Consider the following 14,070-nt stretch of genomic DNA (forward strand, 5'->3'; position numbering starts at 1 on the left):
TTTCGTTCGAATATGATTGATATAATGTGCTTAGCGTTTTGTTCATTCTTTCGAAAAAGTTGAAATGTAAACGATAGCAAATTAATAAAAAAGAAAGACAATTCTAAACTTCATGTTGTCGTCTGGCAATTATTTTTTCTTTCGACTAACGTTTCAGTCATGTTCCCATTGTAAAACATTCCGGACTAAATTGCAGAAAACTTGCTGACCAAAGTTCTACAGACCAACACAGTGATCACAAAGATAAAGTTTACAAGAACATTCTTCAACTGTAAATAAAGAATACGATTTTTTTTCTGTTTCAGAAAATAATTTGATTACGAAACTAAAGTCACTTAAAATTAAACCTCTTTTCTTCGTAAAGCAGGGAGTTATTTTTCTTTTACATCCGGTCAATACTGGGTAGGTTCAGTTAGTTAATCGTAATGATTTTTGCCTACATATATGTGTGTGATTAGGAGTAATGATCACAGTGTAGTATATGTTTTCATATTACGCTTCAACTGTCAAATTCATTCTTGACTTGGCAGTTATTATTTTTTTGTCGCAATCTGGTGTTCCCATCTTGAGGGATGCTGAATTTTGTGTCTAATGTTTAAGCGATGTTGCGCCTGGAGAGTACAAGATAAGTGATACGAAGCGCTCTGCATGTTATCTTTCCTAACCGTGGTATGCACGCCAACCGGGGACCGCATGAGCGTTTGTATTCCCATAAACTTCTACTGAAAAGCGGAATGTCCGACGTTGCGCGGATACCACAAAAGTGGTTATTCGGTTGTGTCTAACTCTGCCCTCGTGGAGCGGGCAATAAATAGAAATATTACACAATCTCATTCAAAGCATTTTTTTTTCCATTAAAATTTTAAAATTGCAAAATCTGTCCAGAATCGAGAATCTGTACAATACACTCGGTCACTTTAACAATTAGAAGGTGTCTCAAGCAGTGTTTTGCGGAGAGTGAGGTAGAGACGACGGGACAGTGGTCTTGGATACCCAAATAGGGGAGAGGGAGGTATATTTAATCATATTCAACCAATCCCCTGTGGCAATATGGGCTTTTGTAGGTTGAATAGCCAAGAGGGCCGACCGATGCTGATGTCATGTGGAAACTTAAAATTGCGAAATGCGAATATAAATGTATTTTAATATTTTTAGACACAAAAGACGAAAAAAAAGAAAACCGACTTTTTTTTACGTCTTTTCTTTTTCAGACATTTTTTTAAAACTTCTAAATTTGTAAATAAAATAGTCATTTTGAAATTTTCATTTGTTATTTCATTTTATATCGTTTTTATATCGTCTTTTTTGTCCGCCGACAAAAGGAGGATTAACCCTTGTCCGTTCGTCTGTCTGCACCTTTCTCAATAACTACGCCTTGGAATTTTTTGAAATTTTGCAAAAAACATTAAACATGATATGAGTAAAAAAGTAAGAGAACGGATTTTCCGGGAAAACTCCAGTTGCCCCTCTAAGGATGCCTTTCGGGTTAAAATGGCTAAAATTAACAATTTTGTACTGATTAAAAAAATTGATGCCTTAGATTTTTATAAAAGTTTCTGAAAAGTTGTAACTAACTGATTTCTATATAATTTTGTTTGTCTATATTTCTCGATAACTCTTGGGTGTGCACCAGGGGCTCTATTAGGACTAATAAAAACACTTCATTTTTGGGACTATTTTACCATATTTGTCCAAAATTTTCTGTGTATGTCTATTTAGCAGTTTTGCATGGTGCTGAACTCAAATTTAAATATGTTAAGGCATTAGGGACTTTTGGGGCTAAATGAGAGGGGGGCAAATGATGGACTTTGTTATTTCTTTTTTTGCATGGTGCAGAACTCAAATTTACATATGTTAAGGCCTAAAACTGCACCATTTGTTCATTTTCACCAGGATTTGAGGTCGCATGGAGACTTTGGGGACTAAACGAAGGGGGGGGGGCAAATGCTGAACTTAGTCATTTTTTTATGCCTTGTTCACTGTGCATGTTTCATTTGTTTCTGAAGTTAAAGAAAAAAAAGTTGCGACTACTTTTTTTTTTTAAATAAATGTTAATCTTAGGGAAATTAAAAATAAAAAATAATTAAAATAATATTTCTCCAAAATTTTAATTCATACAAATTACGTGATGAACTCATTTAATTAAAACATGTAGTCACAACTTCCTTTTCTCGTGTTCTGTTTTGTTAGTTTGTTTGTTTGTTTTTTCAAATTCTCGTTAAATACAAAAAGATTTCGGTAAAAAAATTGTCTGAAAAATAATAGTAATTATTAAAACGCAATTCGTTCCTATATTCGCATTTCGCAATTTTAAGTTTCTCCGTAATGTCAGGATCGATCAGCCATCTTGGGCATTCAACCTACGATAGCCCATATTACTACTCTCTGGGTCCTGGATATGACCTTAAACTATATCCGATAGTGAGGCCCCAGCTTGCGAGCTTTGGGGAGTGTGGAGCCACCCCTTAATTGGCATTGCTCCCAGGTCCACTCTGACTCGAAGTGGTAGTGTCTATTAGGGTCCAAACTATGGGTTAAATAAAAACTGACTCGAAAATGAAAAAATCAAATATATCCTATTAAATATTTTTCTTCAAAACTACTGGATTTGGCATTAAATAACCTAAGAAGGGTTGATATGCCGTAAAACAAAAAACAACCAACTAAACACCTCTCTCTCTTTTAATATTTCCTAGTACTAGGACTTCTACTTGAATATTTGTGGCACCCAAAGAAGAAGTTCGCATCGGGTATCGACAGGAGTTCACCAGACCTCTTCACGCTACTGGGCTCATGGCAACAAAACTATTTGATTCCGATACGATTAACGAATGGGTTAATATTTATTGAGCAAATAGTATTCAAGGCGAACCCTTTTGGGAAAGTGGCAAGTGAGGTCTTTTGGCGTCCACGGCTGCGGTCATTCGAGTCGTGATCGTCCCGTAATTAGGACGTGTACCACTTGTAGGAGAGATAAATCCTCTGTCATCTCGGAATTCGTAAGAAGAGGCCATCATCTTAAATTTCTCTCGAAATAGACCGGCTTGTTCAGTGAGTGCTAATAAGAGAAATAAGAAAAGAAAAAAAAAAGGCTGAAGACGGTATCTGGGCGAAGCAGGTGTACCCAAATCCCCCTCATGAATATATGCATGTGTTTATACAGGTGTGTTTATGTGGCGGTGTTAGCCAACATGTCTACACTGTTAATAATGTTGTCTTATTTGGGTCAGGGGAGGAGGAGGACGTCGACGACGACGGTCGTAAACTCGTCGCACTCCCACCCGCTCCACGAGTGTAAAAGATTGTCTATATATGTGACTCTGCGTTAGCATATATTTTCTTACATCTCTACGTATTACGCTTCGTCTACTTCGATGCATACACGCACGCACACGCACATACGCGTGCGCGCACACACATGCACACACGCGCATACACGCACACACACACACACACACACACACATATATATATATATATATATATATATATATATATATATATATAAGATTTTTTAGAATGTGAGATGATATATAATTATTTCCGCAGTGGCTATGTACTTTTATCCTCTATTCCCAAATCAACAGAGATCAGACCATTCCTGTAATGGTCTGGTCCCTGTTGCTTGCGATGCTCATTTCGATATTTTTGTGATCAAGAGCGGAGATCTGCTTGAAATATAAAAAATCATAAAAAAATTAAATATTAAATACAAAAAGTAACATCGTTTTCATGTTTCAAAAAAACCCCTCATAACCTTTTAATTATATATATATATATATATATATATATATATATATATATATATATATATATATATATTTAGAGAGAGAGAGAGAGAGGTATGTTATTTGTTTTTGTTTCGCGGTATGTTATATGTTTTTTGAATGAAGTCAATTATTTACGAAAGTGCATTTTTTTTTTACCTAAATGCGAGTTGGGAATAATTTTCCCTTTAACCAATTTGGTACCCCCATATGGGAAGCGGCATATATATTGATTTTAAAATATAAGTATCGCCTGACACGGTTATATATGACCTCTTTGGGTAATTTTATAAGTTCCAAATCTCAGCGACAATTAATCAGAAGGCTCGTAGAAAAGGTAATGACCTGAATTGTGTAGTTGGCTATGTACATTTATCCTTTAAGGTTGGATAAATGAGAGATAAATTTTTGAGTGATTTTGCTCAATGGTTTCTAAAGCAATTTAATGCTGAGGTTGAGATTATTATGTATTACACTGGTTAACAACAAATTTGGTGTATGCGTTTTTTTTTTTAAACTGATTTAGGACGAATCTGATGCGCTGAATCCAAAAGTAGCATTGGGTTATTCAATGAGCTCAAGTTTTTAGCTATCACCACACGTTTTTTTTTTTTACGTTTTGTTCACATCTAAGCATGTGTAGTACATTTTAGAAGAAGTAGGTGGGGTGGAGTGGGGGTAAAATGCGATGTCGAATAATTGTTTTTATTGGAAATGCTTATTTTCATGACAAGAAGTATTGTCGTCCGAGAGTTATGGGTGATTATATCGAAGAAGAGGGATCAGTTTGAAGTTATAAAACCTCCAAATTTTCCAAAAATCGGTGCTCAGCATTACAGGAAAAAGGACTGACTTGCGTGGAAGGAATTGGTGTCTTGCAAAGAAAGGAACGTCATCAACGACCCTTTTGGTGGACAGAAACAGAATACTGTTCCCACGGTTGCACATTAAGCTTGGCTTGATCAAACGCTTCACATAGGATAATGACTGATTCATTTACTTGAGCCAGGCTTTGCCAGGATTGGCCACGGAGAAGGTGAAAGCTGGCACCTTTGACGGTCCTCAGATCCGACAGCTGATCAGAGATGCAGAGTTGGAAAATCCAATAAAGAAGTGGAAATATAAAACGTGAAAGGCGTTTGTTCTGATAGTAAAGAACTTTCTTGGCAACAATAAGATCAGAAGATATCTCACTGCTGATGCAATTCTCTATCTATATAAGAGCCAAGATGGAGTAATGCTGCCACATCTGGGCGGGGGCTGCTAAAAACAGCCTATCCTGCCTTGACAGAGTACAAAATAGACTCCGTGGCTTGGTGGGGGATGCCCTTTTCTCTACCCTGCAACCTCTTTCCCACAGAAGAGACGTAGCGAGTCTGTCATTATTCTATCGTTATTTCCATGGCAGGTGCTCGTCTGAGCTCCATTCTCTGGTCCCCCCTCACCAATCTTTCTCAGAAAACACCCGACTAGCTGAAACCACCGTCAATAATTTTTCCCACTCCCTATCTGTGCCTAAACCAAAACTTAGATACCATGAACAAAGCTTCTTTCTTAGAACTGCACGCCTGTGGAACTCTGTTCCGGTTGCCTGTTTCCCTCCCGACTTCAACCTTGATGTGTTCAAGTCCAACACAAACAAATTCCTGATGAACCGCCCCTTTTCTAAGTAATGACACCATACCAATTCTCCAATACTATTACTAAACTATCCCTTTGATTACTGTGCACACAATAACCCTTATCCCTGAGTGGCCATTGGGCCTTGATAAGTGGTGAACTCCATGTAAAAAAAACAAAAACACGCAGACTGCTTTCAGGAACCTGGCCTGCAACATGAGCGTTATTTTCGCATGTAGCCATTCATTTCAATTGATTCCAGACGGGGTCCTCACAGAAGAGATGTTGCGAGTCTATCCGGTTTCCTGAGAACCTGAGTTCAATAGGCGACGAGCAGAGATTCCATTAGGATCTGAAAGAGATGGAGACCAGGTATCTGGGTCGATGGGACGCAGTTATGATGACTGACTACTGTTGGAATCTGAAGAGAAACTTCCCCGTCGCTGAGCATTACAGGGGTTCGAAGAAACGTTTCACTTTCTCCTAAATCTCTCCAATTGTGTGGTTTTCCTTGTGTAGCTTCACAATAGCTTTGTCTCACAGAGTAATCAAGTTTTTGGTGTTTCACCATGATGCGGGTTGATGCGACGTTTACACATGACTAAGTAAGACTTATTCTTTAGAGGAAATCAGCAAATTTGAATATAGCATACTATTTACAGTGCTTGTCTCAACTTTGTCCCTTACTTTTGGATGTTCCTATTTTGAAAATAAATAAATAATTGTTATAATTCTTTTTCTATCCTTTGCAAATGATTCAAATTTTAGTATGTTATTATGGATGATAACGACTACCAGTTGTCAAAATTTCAGCTTTTAACAGTTGTTATTTCTAACAAATATTAGGTTTTAAATTCCTTAGTATTGGACGCTACTATATATATATATATATATATATATATATATATATATATATATATATATATATATATATATATTATATATATATATATATATATATATACTAGCAAAAGTAACCGTCGTTGGCTGGGTCCAAAAACAGTCTACAGAAAATGGACTCTGATTTATGATAGGTTATGAAAAGGAAGGGTTGTAAAGAGATAGCTTCGAATTTGGAGGTATCAAAACCAAAGCAAAATATGATGAAAGTAAAAATAAAATAGATAAACCCCATAATTTATTATACCATACCTGTTCACACTGAAACACTTATCACAATATGCTGTGGATCTATATCAAAAAACCTTGTTAAACTTTGTGACATATTTCCATTGTATGGAGGTCAGGCGCGAACGAACACCCCATAATTTTATTATACCATATTTCTTCAAACTGAAACACAATTATCAAAGTATACTTACGCAGATAGATATGAAAAGTCTTTATTATAGTTTGTGCCTATTTCCATTCCATGGAGGCCAGGCGCGAACGCAGACCCCACAATTTTATTATACCATCCCTATTTAAGTTAAAACACACTTATCAAAGTATTATTATGTACATCTATAGCAAAAACACTTGTAAACATTTTTTTTTTTTTAATTTTTAAATTTTTTATTACCATACTTTGTGGACCAGGCGCGAGCGCAGACCCCACAATTTTAATGAACCACCGTTCTGCCAGATAAAACATACCCATTCCTGTGTCTCGATACATCTTCGATTATTATATGTAATCAGTTTTTTAAAATAGTCAGCCATATAGGAGCCTATTCGTGACCAGACACACACACACACACGCACACACACACACACGATGGCACTCAGCTTTATATATATATATATTATATATATATATATATATATATATATATATATATATATATATATATATATATATATTCAATAGTGAAGCAACGTGCAATTTACGTGTACTTACTTTTATCAATACCTACAATTCAGTTTACAGTTATCGAAGTTTTCATCAGGTAATCAATATATGTTTTAGCAAAAAATGTTTTACTCTTAAAGCATATTTAGGATGATATGTGTTGACAAAAATCAGCTATTAATGCTACGAAAATGTAATCGATTTTGTCACAACATCTTTTATTTTTCAAATCAATTAACACAAACAGCTGACCTGATGAAGAGAAACGGATGCGATTCAGTAGTTCCAAATACCCTATATCAGTTGTAGAAATGAAGACAACATTCAAAAAGTAAAAAATTGGTTGCCCAGTGTTTTTATGTTAAAGTTGAGCCTATGAATGTTTATTTCCTTAAGGCTTTTTCAGTGTGCATTAATAACGCATAGTGTGGTCTATATTACATTTCAGTTCCATGATTGAGTTATGTTTAAAAAGAATTTTGGTTTAATTATTCTAATCAGCCATAATTTATAATTAACTGAAGATATCACAAATCTCTCTCTGTCTCTCTCTCTTTCTCTCTCTCTTTCTCTCTCTCTCCCTGTGTTATATATATAAATTTTCACACTTTTGCGCACACACACACACACACACACACACACACACACACACACACACATACATATATATATATATATATATATATATATATATATATATATATATATATATACAGGGTGACCCAAAAAAAACAGAGGACATTCAATTGTTTTTCTGAGCATTTTACTGTCAACGGAGAAAAAAAGGCCAAAGACCTTAGTGTTTTGATGTGATGTTTGGAATATAATAAACTAGTTACGACCAAAGTTTCATTTCATTCGGACAAAACACTAAGAAACGAGGCCTAATTAGAGTTGGGCCCATTTTTTGTGGGGGGTCACCCTGTATTTTAGATAGATATATATATTTATATATATAGGGTGACCAAAAAAAAGGGGCCCCGTGTACACTTTATGTGATACCTCCATTATTTATTCACCGATTGCCCTTATTTTACAGGACATGACAGAATCAACGACCGTGAGTACATCAAGACCTCAGTGGGAGCTGGGACAAAAAATACACTGTGTTAAATTTTACTACAAGACAGGATCGTTTAAGAAAATCCAAGACAGTTTCATGCGTCAGTTCGAATGTGAAAAGGCCCCATCCAAAAGCAAAATTCAGAACTGGGTGGACCACTTCGAGAAGTATGGGATCGTGGAAAACCTCAACGATGCCAGAGAGAACCGTCGAAGCCACTCGGGATGTCCCAAGAAGCGAACAGCCGAGCTTATCGAAAGAGTGAGAGAGTCTCTCCAGCAGAGTCCGAAACGCTCTGTGTGTAAGCGAAGTCAGTCTCTCGGTATGTCCCGTGAGACTTGCAGGAGAATGCTGGTGAACGATAGCAGGGCTTACCAATATAGAATACAGACGCTGCAGACCCATACAGTCTCAGACAAGAAGCAGAGGAGGGCTATGACAGTCAAGATGCTCGAGAAGATCGAGGAGACACTAAGTTTCCTTAACCTCCTTTGGACCTCAGATGAAACCCACTTCCATCTTGATGGAAAGACGAACTCTAGGACAAATGTCTTCTGGGGGTCCTCCAGACCCAATAAAGTAGCCACCAAGTTCCTGCACTCTCCTAAGTGTACGGTGTGGGCTGCAATCTCGGCCAGAGGCATCATCGTACCAATCTTCATCGAAGAATCTGGCGCAGCAGTGACAGTCACCAAGGAGCGGTATGTGGAGGTGATCAGTCTCAAGACTGATTTTGAGTGGCCACCCCATAGCCCGGACTTAAGCTCCCCAGATTTTTTTTTCTTTGGGGCTATCTTAAGGACAGAGTCTACGCAGGGAAACCCAGAACCATCACAGAACTCAAGGAAGCCATCAGGGAGGAGATGAGAGCCATTACTAGTTCGGTCTGTAAGAACGTCATGGGCAACTTCGTGCTGCGCCTCAAGAAATGCACGGAGCTAAATCGAGGCCTTCTAGAACATATGCTGTAGAACGGAGAAAAAAGGCCAAAAACTCTAGTGTTTTGAAGTGATGTTTTGAATATAATAAACTAGTTATAACCAAAGTTTCATTTCGTTCGGACAAAACACTAAGAAACGGGGTCTAATTAGATTTGGGCCCGTTTTTTTTGGTCACCCTGTATTATATATATATATATATATATATATATATATATATATACATATATATATATATATATATTAATAAATATATTATATATATTATATATATATATTTATATATATATATATTTTAATATATAATATATATAAAAAATATATATTTTGTGCATATATGTGTGTGTGTGTGTGTGTATTTCGTTCTCTTTCACTCTACGTTGTTTCTAAAACTTTTTCATACTTATTAACATCCCTTTAAGAATCTAGAGAAATAATGACCCTCTTTCTGGCGCTATCATCTAATCCTCTGGCGGTTGAATATTCAATCCGAAGGAAAGGCGATACTAAGAACACAAAAGAATCACTTAATACCTATACCTAGCTATTGCTGAGGAAACGCGAACAATCTATTCTCACTGATTAAATGAAGAGTTTAATTCGAAATTCCGTACAGAGGCCAGAGTTCGACACGAAAGATTCCCGAGTCTGAAAAGACACGACTGGAAAAGTTCCCAACCATACATCGGCCGAAACACTTTTGATGATAGCATCTAAGATAAGATGAGTAGTTCACTTAATCTAAATCCTACAAGTTTGAATTTGTAACATAATTTTATGAATATAGAGTTTTTTTGTTCTTCTTATATCCAGGGACGAGACTGGACTCCACATACAAATCTAGAATGACTGGATTTTGTTTCTTCTCTCTTCGAACACTTAAGTAATATTTTTCATCGCGAATACAAAAATCATCAGTGCGTTTCTATCCTCATGCGTGATGGTGTCTCCGACCACCCACGAAGATCGTGCAGACGTCCTGTACAAAAATAAAGCGGTAAACGCTGACTTAGCCTGACAACAGGCCAGATCATAATCACTCTTAGGAAATGAATGGACAATCGTAAGAAAAGGAAAACAAGGTTGCATAAGTCAGACCTTTAAGTATTGACATAAGCCATTAAAAGAAATGTGAACGAGGGCAATCACCGTTTAATCTGTAACAATATCTGCCAGTAAAACCTAAGCTGGTGTCGAGAGTCAGCCTTCAAATATTTACCTATGAAACCCACGTTTTTAGAGTTACGGATGACCCTAATAACCTATTTTTTTTCTCCATTACTCCTGAAAATTTTCCCAGTCTTATAATGCTAAACCAGCACGGACGACTGTTGAAATATTTTTGATACGATGAAAGAGCTATGATTAAAGAAGATTGGAAGGTTCTACTTATAGGCATTGGTGATAGGAACTGACCAATCAAATGAAGCCACGTTCTGCTAGCAACCAATCAGAAACCGGAATCGTTCGTCGAAAATATTAGTTCTTTTAAAATTCCCGTATATAATATTTCGTGTTCTCGCGAGAAAGATTTTTTCTGCAAACTTTTAAGGTTCAAGATTACCCACTGAAAACTTTTTTCATCTCCTAACCCTAACCCTAACCCTAACCCGACTTGTACAGATTAGCTGCCCACAATAAATCCTTCTGAAATTAAACATGGTTTTTAATTTAAAAAAAAAAAAAAAACAATGTGCCTACAAAAAAAAGTTACGCTGAGAGATACGGTATAATCGCGTTGATATTCCGATTCTCATCAGATCACCGAAGTTAAGTGAAGTGAAACCTGGCCACAACCAGATGGGTGACCATTTGGGAATGCCATGCACTATATGTCATCTTCCTGACCGAGATATGCATGCGGTTAGAAATAACACGTTAATTTACTATTTCCTATAAACTTCTTCCTTCAGAGGAAGTTTGCATAACCCGCCCAAGGCTAATACCACACCAGGTATTACTAGTTATTTATACCTTAGAATACAAGTGTCTGTAACAGCCTTAAATAGAAAATTGAACAGCGAGTCTGTAATAAGATAACATATTAATCAATAATAAATACTCTTCTCGCCTTAAAATACGAAGGCCTGCTGATGTTTGGTAGTTTTGGGTCGCTTTTATCTACTGCTGTTCACCCAGCTGACTGCCGATTCGATTCGAAGATAGATTGGTTCATTTTCGCCTCCCTAATGTCTCTTTTTTTTTACAAAGGAGTCGCTACTTATCAAGGCCTCGAGACCACTCGAGGATAAGGGTTCATGAGTGTACAGTAGTCAATGGGAAAATATCGTAGTAATCGTTAATGGAAATTCGGTAAATTAGATTACTTAAGAGGATGGCTCATCAAGAACTTGTTTACGTAAGACTTGAAGATGACCAAATTGTAGTCAGTTGGAAAGCAAAAAAACTAAACAGAGTTCCACAGGCGTGCAGTTCTAAGAAAGAAGCTTTTTTCATGGAATTTATGTTTAGGTTTAGGCGCAGATAAATAGTGGGGGAAATTAATGACAGTGGTTTTAGTTAGTCGAGTGTTTTTTGTGAAAGTCAGGCCAGGAAGGACCATAGATTGAAGCTCAGACAGGCATTTGCCATGAAAATAGCGATAAAGCAGGGAAAGGCTCGCAACATCTGTTCTGTGGAAAAGAGGTTGCAGCGAAGAGAAAAGGGCATCCCATACTATGCTACGAAGTCTATTTTGAACTCTGTCAAGGCAGGATCAGCTGCTCATAGCAGCTCCTGCCCAGATGTGGCAACAGTACTCCATCCTTGGACTCCATAATTTGTTCTTATACAGGTAGAGAATTGCTATCAGCAGTGAGATATCTATTGAAGCGGTAGAACGATCCCACCATTTTCCAGCAGCCTTGGCAACAGATTTGATGTACGTGTTCCATTTCAGATCAGGAGTAAAAGTCAGACCCAGACGCTTGCCAAAACATGGAACTTCTCCAAGACGAGAGCCATTCATTTCAACTGATGCCAGACAGGGTCCTCACAGAAGAGACGTTGCGAGACTATCCCCGCTCTATCGTTATTTTTCATGGCAAGTACCTGACTGAGCTTCAATTTATGATCCTCACCCGTGCAAAATATTCGCAACACATACTCGTCCAGCTAGAAAAACTGTCAATAATTTCCCTTACTCTCTAATCGTGCCTAAAGCTAAACGGAAATTCAATTTGCAAAGTTTTTTCCCTAAAACTGTTCGCCCAAGGTTGCTTTCCAGCTGACTATAACATGCTTGTTTTGAAAATAAATTCTTGTTAGGTTGTCTTCTAAAATAACCAATCCTTACCAGAGTTCCACCAATACCAGTCATCTCGGTGTTCTCGCCAGCCAACTCACGCTTATTAATGCTTATTTTGGAGTGGCGTTTAGGCCTTGATAAGCGGTGACCCGCTAGTAAAAAATAAACTAGATCCAGCGGTAAAATAATTTCGACTTACTCTATCGCCGCAATAGAAGAGCACCACTTTTCCTGGTTTGCAGAGTCTGATGTGAGGAACAACATGTACACGCTAGAACGAGAACATTTATACGTATTGATCACGTTTAACCGATGTACTTTACTGTCTATAAAAAGGCATTAGCAAAGCGTTTTACCACTCCAAACACTAAAATCACTAAGCGATAGCGATCGACATTAAAGCGTTGTTTTAGAAAAGTATACCAGATAACGTTGTTTCAGAAATGTGTATTGAAAACGTTTGTTTTTTTAGAAAAAAAAATACCGTTTAAAAAGTTTTAAATTCTTTGAAGACTTTATAGAGACGACTAGAAATAGTCTGTTAAGACAGTCGATGTTACGCTAAGGTGTCGCCCATAAATTTATGAATGAAGTGTCTGAGAAATATTTGCTTTGCTATAGGCATAACTAAATAATAGAAAACAATAATTTGTTAAAAAAAATCAACACGATAATTGTACGTTGTGCTTTTTCAATCAATCTCTCTCTCTCTCTCTCTCTCTCTCTCTATATATATATATATATATATATATATATATATATATATATATATATATATATATATAAGTGAAAGTGTCAGTCGGTCTGTCTGTCTGTGTCTGTGTGTCTGTCTGTGTACATTTCCCTACGCAATAACTCTGTCAATTTTCAGTCTACAGACTCGAAATTTGATATACAAGGTACTAAGATTTGAAATTGTCTGTGTACATTTCCCTACCAAATAACTCGAAATTTGACATTTGAGAAAATCTTTTTAATCGAGTTTCAGCCAGAAATTTTGCTGTTATGCAACAATTTGAATTTTGAAAACTCTTCCAAACTCCTCCGCTAATTTTTGGTCTAAACACTTCAAATTTTAGATATAGGTTACTTGGACATGGATCTAACTTTATAATTTGATTTGAACCCAAAACAATAAATTTTACGGGGTCAAAATTGGGGTCAAAGTTTTAAAAAAATTGACCTCTGCGGTCTCTATAAAATTACTCCGCCAGTTTTTGGGTCTAAACATTTAGAATTGTGCAAAAAGTGTATTCAGACATATGGCAAGCTTTTTAATCGTTTTTGGCCGAAAAGTTGGCTGCCAAGATGGCCAAAGTTCAAAAGATTTGACCTTTGCTATCTCTAGCAAACTATTAAGCCAATTTTAAGTTTAAACATTTTACATTTTAGATGTAGGTTATCTGGACATGAGTCAAATTTTTTGATACATGCATATGTACATAAAGTTATAAACAGTACATATGGCTCGAGCAAAGCTGGTCTGAACTGCTAGTATAAAATACTAGACTACCCGTGACCCGTTGGGTCAGTATGTTATATTAGCTATGGAATTCATGTATGAGCGTGACACTTGTGATGTAAAGAAAATAGTTTTTTTTTGACATAACAGACACATTTCTATGAAAGTATATTAAAATGAA

This window comes from Euprymna scolopes, chromosome 21, assembly GCF_053919585.1.
Source record: "Euprymna scolopes isolate OS-2025 chromosome 21, ASM5391958v1, whole genome shotgun sequence".
Classification (NCBI taxonomy): Eukaryota; Metazoa; Mollusca; class Cephalopoda; order Sepiida; family Sepiolidae; genus Euprymna; species Euprymna scolopes.